General features: G+C 45.7%; 1 protein-coding gene and 1 non-coding gene across 3 annotated transcripts in view; both read right to left on the reverse strand.

Annotated features, from left to right (window-relative positions):
- The window catches only part of TMEM178B (transmembrane protein 178B), a 412460-nt gene that overhangs the window by 249831 nt on the left and 142839 nt on the right, over positions 1-19790 (reverse strand). The window lies entirely within an intron of this gene.
- On the reverse strand, positions 17013-17084 carry TRNAC-GCA. The gene has a single exon. It is a non-coding gene; the product is annotated as a tRNA-Cys (tRNA).

Genomic DNA, 19790 nt, shown 5'->3' on the forward strand with positions numbered 1-19790 from the left:
GGGTTCAATCCCTGAGTTGGGAAGATCCTCTGGAGAAAGGAATGGCTACCCACTCCAGTATTTCTGCCTGGAAAATTCTATGGATTTAGGAGCCTGGAGGGCCACAGTCCATAGGGTGGCAGAGAGTCAGGCACGACTGCAAAGCTAACACCTTCGCTTTCAAGTCATACCAGGTGGGGATGGGCAGCAGTCTTCCACGGACGGCCTGGTGGCCTCTTTTCCCAAGCCCTGGAGGTTCTAACATGGACCACCCTGCACTGAGTTCTTTGCCTCCATAAAGAAGTAGGGCCTTTCCAACCTGGACTCAGATCTATTCCTGGACTTCCAGACTTACTGCATCTACAACTTGTCCTACGACTGGGCTCCGACCCCGGGAACCAGCTACACGACTTGCTGATTCAGCTCTCTGGCTGTGTGTCTCCACAGACATCACCCTGTCCCCAGCTTATGGTACTCTATCTACCCCTCCTCTTCTTACTTTTAAATAAAGTGTTTGGTTTTCTTGCTGTTATTACTGTTTAAGTTTGCTGAATCATGCATGCTTATAGGAATAAATTTTTTTTTAAGCCTTTAAAAAATCACTCATAATCTCACCACGTGGAAATAACCACTGTTAGTAGGCTGCAGTCCATGGGGTCACGAAGAGTCAGACACAACTGAGTGACTTCATTTTCACTTTCATCCATTGGAGAAGGAAATGGCAACCCACTCCAGTACTCTTGCCTGGAAAATCCCATGGACGGAGGAGCCTGGTGGGCTGCCGTCTATGAGGCTGCACAGAGTTGGACACGACTGAAGCGACTTAGCAGCAGCCTTTTCCTTGCATATGTGTATATAGTTCCTTGTAACATTCTAATTGGAAAGAATCTACTTGTAATTTTGCATTTTGCTTTTTTCAATTAGCATTCAATATATAAACATTTCTTTGTGGCTTTAAAAATTCTGCAGAACCATGCCACTTGCTGGTTACAGCATCATTTACCATATGACCAAGCCATAATTTAACTCTTACCCCATTTTTGAGCATTATGATCATTATTGGTTTTTAGTGATGAACAACTTGAATATAGAACTTTATGTGTATTTCAGACTATTCCCTTAGGATAACAGCCCTTCAGTGAAATTACTTAGTCCAAGGATATGAACATGCTGTCTTTTGAAAAATACGGCCAAATATATTTTGAGTAATATTGTGTGTGTGTGTGCCCAGTCACTCAGTGCTGTCAGACTCTTTGTGACCCCCTAGATGGTAGGCCGCCAGGCTCCTCTGTCCATGGGGTTTCCCAGGCAAGAATACTGGAGTGAGTTGCCATTTCCTTCTCCAGAGGGTCTTCCCAATCCAGGGATCAAACCCATGTCTCCTGCATTGCAAGCGAATTCTTTACCAGTGAGCCACCAGGGAAGCCCCTCAAGCAATCTTACATCAGCTTAATCTCCCTCTAACACATCAACAATGAATGAGCATTCTCTTAACCTTGTTAGGCCAAAAATAAAAAAAATATGATATTACTATATTGACATCTCAGATTACTTGGTTAAATTGAACATTTTTCACATATGTTAGAATTTCGACTTCCCTTGGGCCACCTTGTCAAAGCCTTCATGCATTTATTTAATGGGCTCTGAATCTATATGCATGCCCTCTTACCATATTAAAAAAGCTAATGTTTTATCTGTTGTGTTTGTTGCAAGTATTTGCTCAGGTTTCTCTGCCTTTTAATTTTTCATTAATTTGGGGACTGTGTAGTTTTTGATTTGAATGTAGACAAGCCTATCAATATTTTCCTTTGTGATTTCCCTTAAGCTTAAAAAATCTTTCTCCCATCAGAGCATCAGATAAATATTCACCTGTTTTTCTTTTCTACTTTGTTTAATAGTTTTCTCATGGATTATTTCCGCTCTCAAGGTGTGTCTCATCAGCTTCTTTCCCAGGCCTTTCCTTACTCTGGGTTACTTTATTCTAGCTCCTCACCCATCCCATATGCTTCAATTATTCTTAGAGGGACAGAGAAGATCCCTTTGAAATAATCTGTACTGTGGGGGAAAGGCAGGCCCCGGGCAGTTGGCTTGGCTCTGTTACCTTCTTCCAGCTCGTGCACAGGGCACTGATGTGCTGGCCCAGTGCCTGCCTCCCCTCCTGCACAGAGTGTCTATTTATGTCCAGGGGAGAGACAAGCTCTGCTCAGGACTTTCGGAACTCCTCTTTGGGGCTCTGGGAACCCCATCACCACTCACACATCTGCCTCCCCTCGCTCTTACCCATCTCCCCCTTTGTCTAGCTCCCCTTCACCTGACCTCTGTAACTTCTCAAACTTGAGAGTGGTTTAATCAGAGATGCTGGAGAGGGGGCTTCCCAGGTGGCCCTAGTGGTAAAGTACCCGCATGCCAATACAGGAGATGCTGGGGAACTCTTCCCATTTCCTCTCCGCCTCATTACAAACCCTTCCTGAGCTCCAAGCTCCCCCCATCCAGCCCCTCCCAACCTTCACAGGGGCCTGGGGGTGAGGGTGTTTGCTTGGCTAGCCTCCCAGAGAACATTTAGAAGCTGGAACTGGATAGCATCACTGCAGCTCTGCTCTGCTTCTCTCGCTCTCATCCAGTTCAATTCTTGCTGGTGATTGCACAGAGAGAGGAAAATCCCTCTTGTGCTCTTCAGTTCACTCTCATTAAAAAACCAAACAGCAGGCAAGCTTAAGGAACATCACACACCCAGGATCTGGAAGGCTGAGCTGGGTCTAGGACAGGCCTGAAGCCAGCAGAAAGCGCCATGTGTCTGGGGGAAATACAAGATGCAAACGGCAAAGGACTAAGCCCACCTTGTCCATCAGTTATCCAAAGATCTTGAAGGGTGCCTAGCAATTTCTTGGGGCTCAGTGGCAATTGTTAAGGAGCAAGTACGAGTACCCTCTCCAGCATGGACCCATAGGAAGTATAGTGACTAAGATACACAGAGACAATCAACCTGGCATGATCCTCAGAGGGTTTTCAGGGTTCCAATCCACTTCTCTTTGTATCCTTGGCTAGCCTGTACCCCACAACACACTTTTAGTACTACAGACTCCAGATCCTTAACTTTCTCTGGGCTTCATTACTAAAATGATAAAGTTTGATTAGTTGATCTCTAAAGTTGCTTCTAGCTATAAAATTCCATGATGAGATGCATAAGTGAAAGATGAATGCTTTTACTGATGGTTATAAATTCTGTCCTGTCTACATATGGGCTTAGAGTACATCCCATCATTCACATCTGACTGTACTTTACTGGAAACTAAAGTTCGAAAGGGAATTAGAACCACGAATGGCTTTCCCATGCTACTGTGTACGCTGCAACACAGAGAAATCTGCCTTCGAGCAAGAATTCTACACCAAACAGGAAACTATTATCAACGTAACAACATATCCCTTACCACAACAAATCAGAAGCCTCCATTCAACAATTCTAAGTGTGGTAGAGATTATTCCCAGCTTCATAAAAAATCAATCACAAATGGAGACGTCCAGCTGGGAGCCCATTGGCCATACAAGCCAGGCTGATGGGAGATCTCTTAATGCTAATGCTCCAGAGTACTCTTAACTAGTATGAACATAAATAATTAATATTAACATGAAGATGGACATGGTTTCTTTGACAGGGCCTTGCAATTTGGTGGCATGCGTTCAGGGAGTGCCAACTCATTTGAATATCTGCCTAATTAGGAAGGTAAATTAGCTGCTCCTGCTGCCAGCAATCACACCACGCACTGCAAAGCCAAGTATACGTGCCTCTGGTAACACACACGGTCATGAATTCTTCACCTCCCATGCCTATCCCTCCAGCAGCGCGGTGGACAATGCAGAAATGACCAAACTGCATTCTCTGTCCGTCCTTTCCTCTCTCACTGAGGTTTGGCTCTATCACGTGGACTGGAGTACAGATGGTTTAGAATTCTGAGGGCTTGAGGGGTGAGGTGACACAAAGGGAATAAAGGACTTTGTTAACACCGTCGACTTAAAAGAACGCACAACCTGAGAGTTGTGAGTTACGTTTTATTTGGGGCAAAATGAGGACTGCAGCCCGGGAGGCAGCACCTCAGATAGCTCTGAGAAACTGCTCCAAAGAGGCGGAGGGGAGGACACTATATATGTGATTTTGGTGAAGGGGGAATACATGCAAATCAAGCACATGTTTTTCCAGAAGGTTTCTACTAGTCTCATGAAGCTTTGCTAGTCACGAGGAACAGTTGTCACTATGAAGGATTTTAGTGCTTTTCTAGACATGAGGAGATACAAGAATTAGGCTTTGAAAATCATCTCCTGAAAATACCCAGTTATCTGAAGACCTGTCCAATCAGTTTTCCTGCCCACCTGGAGCACAGAGTGCCTTATTTCTGCTCTCCACCCTGAACTCCTTGCATTGGTGTTGAAGATCAGCAGCTCATTATTTAATCCTTATTGAGGTAGATGGCAAATACCCATGGCAAGTGCCAATTTGCAGGTGACCACCCAAATAGATGGAGAAACAGCGGAAACAGTGGCTGACTTTATTTTGGGGGGCTCCAAAATCCCTGCAGATGGTGACTGCAGCCATGAAATTAAAAGACGCTTACTCCTTGGAAGGAAAGTTATGACCAACCTAGACAGCATATTAAAAAGCAGAGACATTACTTTGTCCACAAAGGTCCATCTAGTCAAGGCTATGGTTTTTCCAGTAGGTATGTATGGATGTGAGAGTTGGACTATAAAGAAAGCTGAGCGCCAAAGAATTGATGCTTTTGAACTGTGGTGTTGGAGAAGACTCTTGAGAGTCCCTTGGACTGCAAGGAGATCCAGTCAGTCCATCCTGAAGGAAATCAGTCCTGGGTGTTCACTGGAAGGACTGATGTTGAAGCTGAAACTCCAATACTTTGGCCACCTGATGCAAAGAGCTGACTCATTTGAAAAGACCCTGATGTTGGGAAAGATTGAAGGCAGGAGGAGAAGGGGACAACAGAGGATGAGATGGTTAGATGGCATCACCGACTCAATGGACATGAGTTTGGGTGAACTCCAGGAGTTGTTGATGGACAGGGAGGCCTGGCGTGCTGCGGTTCATGGGGTCACAAAGGGTCAGACACGACTGAGTGACTGAACTGAACCCAAATGTGGTGACCACTCCCAAAGGTGGCTCAGACGGTAAAGAATCAGCCTGCAATGCGGAAGACCCGGGTTCAATCCCTGGGCTGGGAAGATCCCCTGGAGAAGGGAATGGCTACCCACTCCAGTATTCTTGTCTGGAGAATTCCAAGGACAGAGGGGCCTGGCAGGTTATAGTCCATAGGGTCGCAAAGAGTCAGACACGATTGAGCGACTAACACTTTCACCCAAATGTGGGGAAATAGATGGTCATGCAAACCCCTGGACCAGGTTTTATTCCCAGAGGATGTGATCATATCTTATCCTACTAGAAAATGTTTCAAGTTCTCCCATGGGCCAACAGAGGAGAGTCTTAAAGTATTTGAGTTTTACTCCTCCTCCAGTCTCTTCTCCCATCCGTAAGCCTCGCACATTCCAGCCACATGGGACTCCTTCCACTGCTCAGATATCCCAGTATCCTCCTTGCCTCCAGAAGTTTGCTCACATGGGTCCATCAGTCTAGAAGGTCTTCGTTTCCCACATGTGCCTGGGAAGTCCCAGCTACTCTTCAAGGTCCAATTTGAATCCTACCTCCATTAAACTTTCACCAGATCATCCCAACCTCCTAAAATGCTCCCTTCTCCCTGTCTTTTATGGCATTTGATGTGTCCCAATGTATCATGTATTAAAGTGATCAGGTACGAATACAGACATCTTCTTTAAAATAATGACAGAGGCATCATCTTATTCATACTTTAACCCCAACAATGCATATCACCAGCTTTATATATAACTATGGATCAGCAAGAAGTAGGCTGTGGAAAGGGAGCAGTGACTATCCCTTGGCCCCACCTGGACCAGACATCTTTTAGGACCACTGCTCCCCAGGAGACCAGCTCCCCCACGCACTAGGGCAGGAGTTAGCCAACTCTTAGGAATAATCGTCAGAGTTTGCTAAAATTCAGATTCCTGGGCCCTGCTTACAACTTTGATCCACCAGCTTGAACTGGCAGGACCAGAATCGGATATTTTGCAAGCCTAGCCAGGTGATTCTGGTGCTGGTGGTGCTGGGACCACAATTTGGAAATTCTGTGCAGGGGCCACTTCATGAGACAGGGACAGAGGCACAGTGAAGTCAAAGAAGTCGAACTAGGTGCTGCCTATTTTTCAAAAGAGAGAAGTCTATTTGGTGGAGAATCCAAGTGGCGCTAGTGGTAAAGAACCCGCGTGCCAATGAGCAAGTCGTAAGAGATGCAGGTTCGATCCCTGGCATGGGAAAGTCCCCTAGAGGAGGGAATGGCACCCACTCCAGTATTCTCACCTGGAGAATCCCATGAATAGAGGAGCCTGATGGGCCACAGTCCATGGGGTCTCAGAGTCGGACATGACTGAAGCATTCAGCACGCGTGCATGCACACACACTTCAGGGACACACAGAATCCTCAACACCCTTTCAACCAGCAGAGGGACAAGTCAAAGTGCTCTGGACCTTCCAAACACCGAGGACCCTGGAAGCATCTTTGTAACCAGAGGCCCGGACTCCTCTCCGGCAGAACACATACCCCAGTGGGATGCGGAAGTTATAACACCGCCACAGTCTAGCTCCCAGCATCTGTTTGTGCTGAAATGCATAGGAACCTGCGAGAAGGACGAGCCCGAAACGGAGGAAGAGTTACGGTGCGGCCGTCACTTGGAGAAAGGTTTCCAGAGTTAATATGGAAAATGGAGAAATTTCTTCCTCAAAACAGAGCTCGCCCAGTGAGAGCAATATCAATTCTACTTTCAACAACCGAGTTAGCACCAAGATGTTCTGCTCTGTCCCTGCATCCAACAACTCCACTTTCACATTCTGCAACTTTTTTAAAGAAATGTTTTCATGCCTACTACGTGCCAGATACCTGGAGGTGTATAAGACATCTCCTTCGCCTTCGGGTAGACAAGCACAACAGTCAGTGACTGTGATATGAAGTAAACAGAGCATTGAGAGTGGCATGCAGGAGGGGCTTCCTTGGAGAGAGGAGAACGGAGACCTAACCTCAGAATTGACAGGTTCCTCCGGGATCACCATGTGCAAATCACCACGCTCTCTCCATCTGCTCCAAGTCACTCAAAAGAACTTTCCAGTGCAGGAACTGACATCACCCACTTCCCCCTGGTTATTAGAGATGGCAGCTCACAGCTGTGCTCAGATGACCTCTTCACTCTTTTCTCAACCAGGGGGTGATGTCTCCATCACTAGCCTCTTGCTCCCGGGTTTAGGGCCCAACTGATATCTCCCCACAAGTCTCTGAGGGGAGGCTCAGGGTCCCTGATGGGCATCAGCCTGCCTGCAGTTAAAGGCAGGACAACTGGAGACCCATGACACCCCAAGGCTAGAGAATGCTTTCTGGTAGGAGAAGGAAGAAACAGGGTGAAAGAAGGAAGTGGCTCCCCTAAATTTACACAAGTTTAACTGGTGCTGAATTCATACATACTTACATGTCTATTAAAAAAATAAAAGAGTTAAGTTGTATGGCAATAGCAGTGCTGACTGGATCGTATGGTCAGCCATGGGAAGCACCAGCTAGCCAGCATGGGAGAACTAGCTGATGGTGAGAGCCACGCAATTCCATGCCTCCCACCAGCAGCAAGAGCCCTCCACTTCACAGGTGTGATGACTGAGGGGTCCTTCCGGCCTCCAAGGGAGCAGGCCTGGCTGCTGTCTCTAAGTGGACATGCCGCAGAGGAGATACCAGGTCTCATACAAAATAAAACAGATAAGTGACTAGTCCTGGGCAGAGAATTTTACTAGGCAAGTGTTTGTTTTTATGAGGCATCAGCAATTTTTTAAGGCTACATACTGAGTAACTACTATCATCGATTACATTAATGGAGTACCTCTGGAGAAGGAATCTAATTATATTCTTGTACAAATTGCAAAATGTAGGTTAATTTCAAACTTGCTTGGCAGCCCCCCTTGTTCTTTTCCTGAGATCAGGGAGACAGCTGTGGGTCAGGAGAGTCAAATCACTGCGAAGAAGCTGGAAACGTGAAAAGGCTTTGCCCTTTCACTCAACAAACAGGCACCGAGTGCCTTGCCTCATGTGTCAGCTTTGTTCTAGGCGCTGGTCACAAAGGTGTGAGCAAGACAGGGTCTCATTCCTCATGGCAACTCCAAGACCACAAAATCCAAAGTGTTCTTGAACCCATTTAAGTAACTACAGGGATTCATTTTCTGAACACCTCTTAGGGCTTGGTAACTGTAATCCAGGGGCTGTCAACCTCTTAGCCCTGAAAGCAGAAATCTTTAGAGGTGGCAAAGGATTAAGGGGGAGTTGATGGGAGGATTAGAGGAGGAGTCAAGTGACACATATCCTGAAGATGGGCTAATTCATTTGAGGTGGAAACGTAAGGCAATAGGAAAGTAAAGACAATTGAAGAGAGAACTTGAAAAGGGAGAAACACAATGGCTAATAACCATTTCTTTCAGCTCAAATCTGTCTCATAGTAATGACAATTTCAAAAATGAGTTACTATTTCTCATCAATCAAATTAGTATATGCTTGAGTGAAAAAAGAATTTTCAGTGTAGGTAAATTTAGATAAGATGAAACTGGCCCAAGTTTTCTGAAAGGATATTTGGCATTGTTCATGAAGAACCTAAAAAAAATATGTATCTTTTGAGCCAATAATCCCTGTTCCAGGAATTTATCCTCAACACATTATCAAAAAGATGGTTAAAGATTTACATACAAGGGTTATCATTACAACATTATCATAATAGCCTAAAACTAGAACTACATAAACATTTAATTTTAAAGGAAAAGGTTAAGCAAATTGTGAATATCCATATGGTTGAGTATTATGATGCCATTAAAATTGTGATTAAGAAGAATTTTGATGCCAAGGGGAAATGCTTATGATACAATTATAAATAAAACTTGAGATAAAAAATTACATGAAAAGTATGATTTATACTATGGAAAGAAATGCAAGAGGATATATGCCATAATGGTAACTTGCCTATTGGTAGTAGAATTTTAGATGATTTGATGTTTTTCTGGTGTTTTACACTTTCCTATCAAGTTTTTTTTTTATCATGTTTTATTTTGAGCATCAGGAGAAGCAAAATAAACTGATGAAAAAAAGACATAAGATAGGAGGAGGGGAAAACATCAATCTAATGAGGAAGAACAGGAACCAGAGTTGGGGTGAGTGGTAAGAGGGAAGGATTACAACCAGAGACTTAAAGAAGGATTCAGATGGTGGGCAAATGTTTGCTGCCCAGAATAGCACTTGATGGCGATATCTGTCTCAGATTCCCTCCCTCCTTGCAAGATTAATCAGATTTAACATTCGGTTTCAATCTCCCTGACAACGCTTAAATAAATCTGACCTGGGTCCACAGGATTTAAAAGTCTCATTGGGTTCCCACCATTTTCAGCCTCCAAGTTGAATCCTAGCTGGTTCAAGAAACTTATATATATTGACCCATAAAAAAAATGCTCCAAAAGAACCATAGCATTTTCAAAAACTCTTTAGTGTCATCGGATTCCCCCTTCCCCCCAACAAACATAGCACTGACTGTAATCTTCAGTTTGGATGCTTTCTCTAGAGATTTCCCCTCATTCGAGGAGATGAATTAGATAGTCTTGGAAAGCTTCTAAAAGGGGGCCCTGACTCTTCATCACTTACCTAGAGCACAGTGAACTCTAAAGAATTCTAAATACTTAATGAGGGGGCCAACAATGATGACCAAGTTAATCAATAGAGAACATGGAGATAGCATCCCACTTCCATGCACTAGCAGAATGGCTGCCAAGGGAATGGACGAAAGCTACGGCATGGAGGAGATGCCTGGCTCTTCCTCCCCCACTTTCTTCATTCACCCATGCGTCATCCCCAGCTGATGGCAGCCCAGTGTCCCCAGAGACTGAGCTGAGATTGTTATGAGACCATGTTGGGGCTTCTGGCAGCTGAGATGGAGGGAGCCAGTCAATTCCTCACCAGTGTCCTTTGGCCATGCAATTTTAATAAGCTCAACCTCAAGAAAGGAAAAAGGAGCCCAGGAATGTGTTGAATTATTCACAGCTCCACTCGGGTAAGGCAGAAGAACCCCTCTTCGGAGAGTAAGTAATAGCTCCTCATTGATTTTTTTCCCCCTTCATGATCCCTAGGTGAGAATCCAGTTTAAATACCCAAAGACAGATGAAAATCTAACTATCCCCTTAAATCTGAGTTCATGAGTAATAGGTGTATTTGCAAACTATGTTACGGTTGACAATTCTATTCGCAAGAACAGCTTCAGTGAGCTTGGTATATTTTAGTTTATTTAAATATAACATACATATGAAAACTAATTTTTACAGATTAATGATCATGATCAAATAGGTCTTGTTTAATGACAGAATGAAAACTGTTGTTAGCCTTGAGACTTGAAGGCCAAAGAGATGTATGATTCATGCATTTATTGCATGCCAAGGTTGAATTATCTTTGGACGTAATGAATATACCTTATTTCTGCACACGAAAAGAGAAATGTAAGCTCAACAAAAAATAGTTAATTCTTCCCTCCCCTTCAAGCAAAGCTTACTTTTCATATTCTGAGTCCACTGCTGCTGCGGCTGCTGCTAAGTCGCTTCAGTCGTGTCCAACTCTGTGCGACCCCATAGATGGCAGCCCACCAGGCTCCCCTGTCCCCGGGATTCTCCAGGCAAGAACACTGGAGTGGGTTGCCATTTCCTTCTCCAATGCATGAAAGTGAAAAGTGAAAGTGAAGTTGCTCAGTCGTGTCTGACTCTTCGCGACTCCATGGACTGCAGCCCACCAGGCTCCTCCGTCCATGGGACTTTCCAGGCAAGAGTACTGGAGTGGGGTGCCATCGCCTTCTCTGTCTGAGTCCACAGTTAGTGCTAATAAAGTTGTTCAAAAGATAAAGACAGTTGCCATGCCCCTGTAGGGAGTGAGTTAGAGACCCACTCATTCAGACTTTGTCTACACATGTCAGAATCTCAACCCTCCTCCATAGAGCACTTATACAAGCACATCCACCTACATCTCCTTATTTCTTCAAGTCTCACATAATCCACTGCTGAGAGTCCAATCTAGATCACTATGATCTCAGGCCTGGGATATTATAGAAGGCCCCTCAGAGTCCAGACTCCACTCCCCTCCATCCCTCCCAGACAGAGCTGGTGGATGCATTTCCTAAGGCTTCCCTGGTAGCTCAGACAGTAAAGAATTTGCCTGCAGTGCAGAAGAGCCACGTTTGATCCCTGGGTTGGGAAGATCCCCTGGAGAAGGGAATGGCAACCCACTCCAGTATTCTTGCCTGGAGAACTCCATGGACAGAGGAACCTGGTGGGCTACAGTCCATGGGGTCACAAAGAGCCTGACACAACTGAGCAACTAACACTTTCAAGATATCATAAAGTCATAACACTCAGTCCACATGGCTCTCAAGTTACCTGTCTTCTGTAAGCCTCAGTTTTCCCATTAGTAGAGAAATCTGTATGCAGGTCAGGAAGCAACAGTTAGAATTGGACATGGAACAACAGACTGGTTCCAAATAGGAAAAGGAGTATGTCAAGGCTGTATATTGTCACCCTGCTTATTTAACTTATATGCAGAGTACATCATGAGAAACGCTGGACTGGAAGAAACACAAGCTGGAATCAAGATTGCTGGGAGAAATATCAATAACCTCAGATATGCAGATGACACCACCCTTACGGCAGAAAGTGAAGAGGAACTCAAAAGCCTCTTGATGAAAGTTAAAGTGGAGAGTGAAAAAGTTGGCTTAAAGCTCAACATTCAGAAATCGAAGATCATGGCATCCGGTCCCATCACTTCATGGGAAATAGATGGGGAAACAGTGGAAACAGTGGCTGACTTTATTTTTGGGGGCTCCAAAATCACTGCAGATGGTGATTGCAGCCATGAAATTAAAAGACGCTTACTCCTTGGAAGGAAAGTTATGACCAACCTAGATAGCATATTGAAAAGCAGAGACGTTACTTTGCCAACAAAGGTTCATCTAGTCAAGGCTATGGTTTTTCCTGTGGTCATGTATGGATGTGAGAGTTGGACTGTGAAGAAGGCTGAGCGCTGAAGAATTGATGCTTTTGAACTGTGGTGTTGGAGAAGACTCTTGAGAGTCCCTTGGACTGCAAGGAGATCCAACCAGTCCATTCTGAAGGAGATCAGCCTTGGGATTTCTTTGGAGGGAATGATGCTGAAGCTGAAACTCCAGTACTTTGGCCACCTCATGCGAAGAGTTGACTCATTGGAAAAGACTCTGATGCTGGGAGGGATTGGGGGCAGGAGGAGAAGGAGACGACAGAGGATGAGATGGCTGGATGGCATCACTGACTTGATGGACATGAGACTGCATGAACTCCGGGAGTTGGTGATGGACAGGGAAGCCTGGCGTGCTGAGATTCATGGGGTCGCAAAGAGTCGGACACAACTGAGCGACTGAACTGAACTGAACTGAAAGCTGCAATAACAATAACAATAATAACATGCCCCTCATAAGACAATTGAGGTTTAAGTGAAATGAGGCATATTGGGGATGTAATGTATCTGATGCTGGGAGGGATTGGGGGCAGGAGGAGAAGGGGACAACAGAGGATGAGATGGCTGGATGGCATCACTGACTCGATGGATGTGAGTCTGAGTGAACTCCGGGAGTTGGTGATGGACAGGGAGGCTGGGCATGCTGCGATTCATGGGGTCACAAAGAGTCGGACACAACTGAGCGACTGAACTGAACTGAATATAGCCATTGACCCAAGTTAAGCTTCACCAATAAGTGGTAGTTATGATCCCACGAGAATGCAACTCCATGAGGGCAGGAATTGCTGGCTCTTTCATCTGGTACTTAGAATAGTTTCCAGTAAATGGTAGGAACTCAATAAACTTAACAAGTCAACTACTTTAAGCCCATTTCAATGCCACTATTCCTGCCCCTTTATCCTGGGCTGAGATGGTCTTTTCCTCCTATGGACACTGCTAATAGCATTTGGTTTGTCCATGTCCTGTAGTGCCAGCCCCTGCTGTCTCAATCTGAAATCACTGCCCTGTGTCCTCTGGGAGACTGTGGGCCCCCTGAAGACCCTTCTCTCACTGCCTGGTTCCAATGTTGTGCACACCGCAGGCCCTCAACCCAGCATGAAGGAACTTAGGTCATTCCAAGGATGACCAAAGATGGATCTTCATTAACCAGAGCCGCAAAGCTCTGATGGGGAATTGTAAGCACTTAGATCCCAGCCCCTTTCCTTCAATTGAAAGAGGAGATGGAGTTGAGTTAATCATTCTTTTAATGGCACATTTCTGCTAGTTCTGCCAAACTAAACAGCAGCTGGATTTCAAACCTTAACCACAAGCCAGAAGTCCCTACTCTTTATGAAGTAGAGAAGTCATCTTAACTTCCAGGAAATTAAAAGATTGCTTTGGGGCAGGAGCTGATGGCGCTGTGAATGGGAGAGAGGGAACAGCAGAACGTAAAGCTCAGGGGACACACGACGACAACAATGCACGATGACAATGACGATGACGCACGACGACGACGACGCACGACGACGATGACACACGACGACGATGATGCACGACGACGACGACGCACGGAGAAAGCCAACCTGGGGAAAGAGGGCATGCTGGCTAGGCGTCAGCACTGCCCAACCACCTATCACAGCCAGGAAGAACTCTCTTTCTTCTCCCCTCCTCCACCCTCAAGGGGGCACGCCCAGGAGCTTAGGGAGGAGATGGCTTTCCTACAGTTCCTTTTCCTGGTTTCCCTGGCAACTGTGCAGCATCTAGAGGCCTCATGAGTGAGTCAGTGGGATGTGGTGGTGTGAGGAATATGAACACTATGTGGGTCCCACGTGGTATCATCTCCACGCCCATGTTTAGCAGCTTCTCAGTCTCAGGAGGACACACACACACACACACACCACTCTGACTGCTCATTTCCAATTTGGTGCCAGGTACCCAAGCAAAGAGCCTCCAGGAAATGTTACATAAATAGCCTCATTTTACTAGCATGAACTGAGTTGGGGGCTGGGGGGTCCTGAGACTGAACGATCCCTAGCACCAAGGATGCTCAGTGTCTCATGGTTGGTTTCAGCCAAGCCTACATAGGACATATTGTGGAGTATGAATTAACATTAATTAAATGTATCAGTAGCTGGTTATGGGCTGAGAACAAGGGACAGAACAGTCTGAGCTCTCACCCCATTGAGGGTACCTAATTTGGGGGAATCCAACCTAAGAACAAGAGATGTAAAAAGAGGGGAGACAGCAAGACCATTCAGAGATAAACTGCCTAGAAAGTAGAAGATACAGTCTCCAGCTCTGAAATGAGCTCCATTCTAAAACCTCATTTGTAAGTCAGTTATTTGGAATTCAGAACCCATTTCCAGAGAAGTCATATCTGTTATAAATGATGATTGGGTTTCTAGGCTGGCCCACAAAAGCCTATTTAACTCATAATGTAGATGAAATACTATACATTTGCAATGAAAAGCAACAGAAAAAAAAATCCTGTTGTGATACCAGTAATTAAATGAAAAAGAAAAACAGAGAAGTGGAAAATAAATAGCTTTCTTTGGTTCCTTTTGAATACCAGAACTCTTGGGTGGAGGGGGTGGGGAGCCTGGTTGCTCAAGGGGTGAGGAGCCTCATTCACTTTGGATAATGAGATGGAGGGGAAGTAGCTGATGGTGGGGGTGCGGGGCTGGAGGATGAATTAGAGTTGTTCTTTGGGATAATGGCAGGACAGGGGGAGTAAAGCTTATTTGGGAAAACAGGCAGAGAGGGGAAAAGAGAAAGTGAGTCAGCTTATCTTGTAAGACATAGGAAGGGACCCTTGGAGCAAGGAAAGTGCGTGAATCTTGCATTCACAAAGATCCGGGTTCTAGTTCTTCCTCCCAAAGGGACGTGGGCTGGGCAGTGCTGTAGCCTCCTCTCTTTCAACTGGCAAGTCACCAGCTAATCTCCAAGGTTAACCAATCTTCCTGCAATTCTTAGTCCTCCTTAGCTGGTAACAAGGAATGGCAGAAGTCATGACCAACCACAGCCAGCACCACCCCCTGGCCCACCGTGGGCACTGAGTTGAAAATAAGGAGTTCCCTGAGGCTATTTCAGTATCTTCTTAAATCTTATTTTTTTCTTCACAGGAGAAAATAAAATTTAATTTTGCATGTTTGCATATTCCCTAAGAATATAAGGCCCTAAGTCTTTTTAATATGAACTTTTACCGCAATTTTTGTCTTTGTTTTGGGAGTACATGCAATGATGGATCCAGACCACCATTCTTTAATTGGTTCTTATATTTAAAACATGTAGAAGACGTCAATATAACAGTGAAATATAAAAAGAGATTGTTTCTGAGAACCTATCATAAGCAAGACTCTTAATAGGTACTAAGAATTTGCTATTAAATTTTTAATAAATGTTGTACTACAAAAAAAAGAGAGAGAGACGAAAAGGAGTTCCCTTTCCCCCAGGACAGGAATATTGTCTCCAGCATCACCTATTCTCTTCCCGGACACTCTCTTGCCTCTACTTCCAACACACTCACTGCATCCTCTTTGGGGAAGTGTCTTTTCACCTCAGGAATAAGAGAGGCTCTGATCAGAACACATACTGGAAACTGCAGCCTTCCTGGAAGGCAGGGCTAGGCTGCAATAGTTAAGTGAGAATCATTTTCATATTCCCCTTGACAATTTCAACACAAATGTACTCACAGTATATTTATCTTCAAAGCTCTGAAGATGTTACTTTTTAGACACTTAGCATGTAAATCTTCTTTTAGAGGCTCCTGTTATTGTCTAAACTGCATCCCTATTGGACACAACTGACAAATTAGAGACTACTTTTTCTGTGCTATCCCACTGAGGATCCCAAACACTGAGGATTCTCTGCTCTTAAACTTCTTTCACAATATGCCACATGGTTGCCACTCAGCACATAATATACTCAACCACTTCCTACTCCCACGTGGGAAACACCAGATGCCAGCTCCTATCACTTACACACACACACACACACACACACCTGTGCAGACGGCAAACCCTAAGCAGACCCACCAACATATACAGCCATATATGAGGCACACTGACCCACACAGGCTACATACAGTTGAAGAGAAAAGCCCTTGAGTCCACAAAGTACCATTTCAGAGCCTTTCCCCCATTTCCTATGGGGAACTCAGTGCCAGGCACAGCTCTGTGTTCTAGTAATAATAGCACCTAATGCTGCTTGGTAGGGCTTCCCTGGTGGCTCAGTGGTAAAGAATCCACCTGCCAATGCAGGAGACGTGGGTTTGATCCCCGGGTAGAGAAGATCCAGGGCAACCCACTCCAGTATTCTGGCCTGGGAAATCCCATGGACAGAGGAGCCTGGTGGGCTAGAGTCCATGGGGTCTCAAAAGAGTCGAATATAGCTTAACAGCTGAAACAACAGCAACACTGCTTGGTATCAGCCTTTACTGATTTCACATGAACCATCTTATTTAACTTAAATTTTATAATAACTCTCAAGATAGTATTATTACCACAGGTTTACTAATGACTGTACTGGGCTTAAAACATTCACATAGTTTGCCCAGGGTCGTATACCTTGAGAGCAACAGAGCTGGAGCTCAATGCAATGTCCCCTGTCTTCAGTGAAGCTTGAAGTCTGTTTCTGAAAGGAGAACACTGCAGATACATGATAGAGATTTCAAGCTAGATAACAGGAGGATGCCCCATAATAGGGGAGGGGAAGAAAATACACCTCACGTCTCCCATGCCATTTTGTAACAGAAAAGGAAAGAAAGAAAGTGAAGTCATGTTCGACTTTTTGCGACCCGATGGACTGTAGCCTACCAGGCTCCACCGTCCATGGAATATTCTAGGCAAGAGTACTGAAGTGGATTGCCATTTCCTTCTCTGGGGGATCTTCCCAACCCAGGGATCGAACCTGGGTCTCCTGCACTGCAGGCAGACACTTTACCATCTGAGCCACCAAGGAAGCCCATAATTAACAGAAAGAGATATGGAAAATGTTAAATTACCAAAGCTATAACCAAATAGAAACAGACAACACAAGCATGCAAGTAACTTAAAGTCCTGGTTCCGTGTGGGAGGTACAAAACGCAGCATTCCCTCTCCTAGCTCTCATCCAAAGCCCACCCACACTCTTTCCTCCCAGGAGCCTTCACTGACCACTGCAGCCCCCACAACACCCTCCAGACCAAGAGTTCTCAAATGTGAATGTGTTAAGAGTCACGGATTCCTGGGCCCCGCTCATAAAGGTTTAGACTTGGTAGGTTTGGGTTCAGGCCCAAGAATCTGCATTTCTAACAAGTTCCCAGATGCTGCTGATGCTTCCAGTCCATGAACCACAATTGAGCAGCATTGCTCTAGACTCTGATGAGACCTTTACCACACCAGGGAGAACCTGATTACTTTTTCCGTTAAGTGACATTGGTTCCCAGATGCCTCTGGCCTACCCTCTCCATAGTCCTACCATCTTCAGAAGCAGCCTCATCCCCAAATCCCAGGACCAATCCTATCACAGGCTGAGACGGCTGCTCCGACTAAAGTGGTCTCCCATCGTGTTCAAGCGTAGCTGTTGTTGTTCAGTCACTAGATCGTGTCCGACTCTGCAACCCCATGAACTGTAGCCTGTCGGCTCCTCTGTCCATGGGATTTCCCAGGCAGAAACATTTCCTTCTCCGTCAAGGTACGGTACCTTTGACCTTAAAATTGGCTTCTCTCCTCGTCACTTTTCTCTATTTCTTATTCTAATCCCCTAATGCTCCAGATTTCTTGAGAACGGGTGCCTGCCTTCTGCTGGCCCAGCTTCTTCCCTATTGGATCACGTAGTCTTAAAATCCCCAAAGTAGCACTTAACTATTCATGCCTGCTGACCCACTGTCTTGATGACAAGTGTCTGCTGCCCAGACATCCTTGTGTCATCCAACCCGGATTGCCTGTGTCTGAGCTGTCCCTGCCTGCTGGAACATCAGCTCCTGGTCCTGCTTCTCCCCCTCACTGCTGCAGCTCCTGTGGACAGAGAGCTCCATTGTCTTAACTATTGGAAAGATGAGTCACCTGCCATATTAAGCTTTCTTTTTAGCACCTAGAGCTGGGACAGCTCCCCCGGAGGGCCAAGCAGCAGCAGATGCTAAACCATCCCCACTTTTCCCCAGCCTAGGAAAAACAGGCCAAGCCTCTGAGATATGGTCGTTTTGTCTTATGCTTTGCTTTTATTTCCCCTGCAATGAGCTCTTGCCCATTTAAGTGTGGAGGTCAGGACCCACGATGTGTGTGCATGCCAGCCGCATTAGCCTGCACTCCTTGGGTAGTCAATAAATGTAAAGCAACAAGCAGTTTGATCCCTGGCCTAGTTGATACCTGGAAATATATCATCCAATTTGGAAAGCAGGATACCTTTTAATATCCCGTCCAGTACCCGACACGGGGCTTCTCACAGAACAGCCACTCCATGAATAATGAATGAGCAAAAGAACAAATGGATGAGGAAGGCCAGTGGGGTTGCACCCAGGGCTCCTTTGTGGCGTCTGGATCAGGATGCTCGGCCAGAAGGAAACACCTTCCAATCTGCAGAAGCTGAGAGAATGCCTCTAGGCCAGACTCCCAACTAATTCCCAGCACAAAATCGGACCTGCACATTCAGATGAATTGTGGCCTGAAGACTGCAATTACACCAGCACAGTGGTTCTCAGGTTTGTTTCGGTACGTGGCTATCCTGAACAGAAAAGGTTGTAGTCTACTCTACACCCGCACCCTGCCCCCCTCCTTACTCCAGGCCTCCTCTCTTCCCTACTCCTAGTTGTTGCTGTTTATCGCTTGGTTGTATCCGACTCTTTGCGACCCCGTGGACTGTAGCCCCCAAGAATCCTCTGTCTATGTGATTTCCCAGGCAAGAATACTGGAGAGGATTACCATTTCCTTCTCCAGGGGATCTCATAACCCAGGGATCAAACCCTCGTCCCTTGCATTGGCAGGCGGATTCTTTACCACTGAGCCACCAGGGAAGCCTTACTTGTAAAGCGAAAGTTAAAGTGCCAGTCGCTCAGCCATGTCTGACTCTTTTGCAACTCCTTCAGGCTCCTCTGTCCATGGAGTTCTCCAGGCAAGAACACTGGAGTGGGTTGCCATTCCCTTCTCCAAGGGATCTTCCCAACCCCACAGATTGAATCAGTGTCTCTTGTATTGACAGGTGGATTCTTTACCACTGAGCCACCAGGGAAATCTTACTCCTAAGGCCACCTCAGAGATAAACTTTCCCTCCTGTCCACTCCGTTTCCACCACTGGCCCCTAGTCAGGCCACCATCTAAGTAGGTGGGATCAACAGCTACACTTGTGTCATGATTTTAGAGTGTCTCCACACGACCTTTAACACTTCATAGTCATTTGAGTGAGGTCTTCTGAAAACAACACCATCAGGACAGGTAACCCAAGAAGGCATTAACACCTTAACTCAAACAGGTTCACCCAGTTAGTAAACCCGCTGTCTAGCAGAAGCCTGAGGGAGTGGGACAGAGGAAGGGGAGGTTTTGACAGGCAGGAAAAGCTGTGAAGGAAAGGAGTCCTGGCCTGGAGTTACAGCTGCCAGAGCAGATGTAGGTGTGGTATCACATGAAGGACTGCACGTTTCTCTGCCTAGCCTGTTGCAAAAACGCCACGGGAGCTCTGGGAGGACAAGCA

Source organism: Bos indicus x Bos taurus, chromosome 4 (genome assembly GCF_003369695.1).
Source record: "Bos indicus x Bos taurus breed Angus x Brahman F1 hybrid chromosome 4, Bos_hybrid_MaternalHap_v2.0, whole genome shotgun sequence".
Classification (NCBI taxonomy): domain Eukaryota; kingdom Metazoa; phylum Chordata; class Mammalia; order Artiodactyla; family Bovidae; genus Bos; species Bos indicus x Bos taurus.